At 35.6% G+C, this 2,500-nt stretch overlaps 1 protein-coding gene across 1 annotated transcript in view; it reads right to left on the reverse strand.

Annotated features, from left to right (window-relative positions):
- Nucleotides 1–2,477: 2,477 nt before the first annotated feature.
- The window catches only part of LOC147466275 (uncharacterized), a 5,702-nt gene continuing 5,679 nt past the window's right edge, over nucleotides 2,478–2,500 (reverse strand). The window contains exon 3 of the mRNA XM_086535705.1: nucleotides 2,478–2,500. This exon is cut by the window's right edge and continues 1,613 nt beyond it. The gene's annotated coding sequence lies outside the window, so the exon portion shown is untranslated.

A 2,500-nucleotide genomic window follows, 5' to 3' on the forward strand; every position in this document is an offset into this window, starting at 1 on the left:
TATATATATATATATATATATATATATATATATATATATATATATATTATAAGAAGAATACTTTTTTAAAAAATATAGTGGAATATATATAAGGATACTATTTTTTTAAATATAGAAGAATATATATATTATGAGAATAATACTTTTTTTTAAAACCTATATGATATTTTGACTATTTTACAGATAGGCTTTAGACTTTTGATGTCTAGAGAGAGAGAGAGAGAGAGAGAGAGAGAGAGAGAGAGAGAGAGAGAGAGAGAGAGAGAGAGAGAGAGAGAGAGAGAGAGAGAGAGAGAGAGAGAGAGAGAGAGAGAGAGAGAGAGAGAGAGAGAGAGAGAGAGAGAGAGAGAGAGAGAGAGAGAGAGGAGAAGAGAGAGAAGAGAGAGAGAGAGAGAGAGGGAGGGAGAGAGAGAGAGAGAGGAGAGAGAGGGAGAGAGAGGAGAGAGAGAGAGAGAGAAGAGAGAGAGAGAGAGGAGGGAGAGAGAGAGAGAGAGACGGAGGGAGAGAAGAGAGAGTCTGAGTGAGAGAGGAAGGGAGGGGGAGGGAGAGAGAGAGAGAGAGAGAGAGAGAGAGAGAGAGAGAGAGAGAGAGAGAGAGAGAGAGAGAGAGAGAGGGACTGTATAGAGGGAGAGAGAGAGACTGTATAGAGGGGGAGAGAGAGAGACAGAGAGTGGGAGGGAGGGAGGGAGAGAGAGGGAGAGAGAGAGAGAGACTGTATAGAGGGGGAGAGAGAGAGAGAGAGACTGCTACTTATATGATGTCCAACAATTTTGGTCTTTGTAAAAAGGTCTTCATATGCCTTAGAATGCAGTACTTCTTAGCTGGTGGGTGATGATGAGATAGATAGATAGAGAGATAGATAGGATAGATTGATAGATAAATAGATAGATAGATAGATAGATTGATAGATTGATAGATTGATTGATTTATTGATAGATAGATAGATAGATAGATTGATAGATAGATAGATAGATTGATAGACTGATAGATAGATAGATAGATAGATTAATAGATAGATAGATAGATAGATGTATATATTCTTAAATATATTAGGATATGCATTGCAATGGGTGATGATGAGCTCCTGTAAATAATTAGGATAAGTCTGGATTGTTTATCTTTATTACTATCTTTATTATTATCTTTATTACTTTTTTTGCCTCCAGCAGTTTCACTCTGTATGAACTGGATCTTGGACACTGGCGTGTTAGCTGTTCTCTATTTTCATTTTCTTGGTGGCACCAAGACAAGTTGTTCTATCTACGTAGAGGTAAGCCACACACTGGTTCTCAGATGGAAAAGTTTAACAAAGTCCATGTAGGGGAAGCCAAGCCAAGTCCATGTAGAGGAGCCAAGTCCATGTAGGGGAGCCAAGTCCATGTAGGGGAAGCCAAGTCCATGTAGGGGAAGCCAAGCCAAGACTATGTAGGGGAAGCCAAATCCATGTAGGGGAAGCCAAGCCAAGTCTATGTAGGGGAAGTTTCAAAAATTAATCTGATAAAAACAGACACGCGTAATAGACTTTTTATTTTTATTTTGTAAAGATTTCTTAATTTCTATGACACACCTAATTTCTATTTGGTTTGACTTCATTTCTATTTCTTAATTTCTATGACACACTTAATTTCTATTTTAATTTCTATTTCTATTTGGTTTGACTTAGTTTCAAAATTATTGAGATTAGTTTCAAAAATTAATCTGATAAAAACAGACACCCGTAATAAACTGCTAATGCCTCCTCTGCAGGCATTGGTGGTTTTATCAGAGGCTGTGCAGGATGCCCAATGGTGGGTACGATTTGCCACGCACAAGGATAGCCTATTCTCAGTCTGCGAAGCCTGACTTCAGCACACCTTGATATTCTGGGGGAGAGTATCAGCGTCTCATAGCCTGTTCCGATTTGGCTTATACATCAATATTCACCCAGAGAAGTGTCCAATTTTCTTTCTTTTTCTCATTTTCAACCTTCTTTTCTATTTTCCCGTCTCTCACTCCCTACCTCTATCCCTCTTCTCTCTTTCTCTCTCGTTTTCCCTCTTATTTTGTATCCAGTCTTCGCTTCAAACCAGTACTGATCTCAAACAATTGTAAGTTCTGAGGCATCACTTGGTAATCTCTCTCTCTCTGTCTCCTTCTTTATTTCCTTCTCTGTCTCTCCCTCTTCCTCTCTCTTTTCATTATTATTTTCTATTCCTCACTGAGAGAGAGGGAGTTAGACGTATGTTAATTTTCTGTGTGTACAAATGAATCAATTAATTCCATTATACATATATATATATATATATATATATATATATATATATATATATATATATATATATATATATATATATATATATATATATATATATATATATATATATATATATATATATATATATATATATATATATATATATATATATATATATATATATACATATGTATGTATGTATATATATTTCGCCAACGCAAGGAAAAAATCAAACAAAGAAACATCACATTTGTATATGTCTATTAA

Source organism: Penaeus japonicus, unplaced genomic scaffold (assembly GCF_977035675.1).
Source record: "Penaeus japonicus unplaced genomic scaffold, GWHDUDI00000001_assembly GWHDUDI00002274, whole genome shotgun sequence".
Taxonomy (NCBI): Eukaryota; Metazoa; Arthropoda; class Malacostraca; order Decapoda; family Penaeidae; genus Penaeus; species Penaeus japonicus.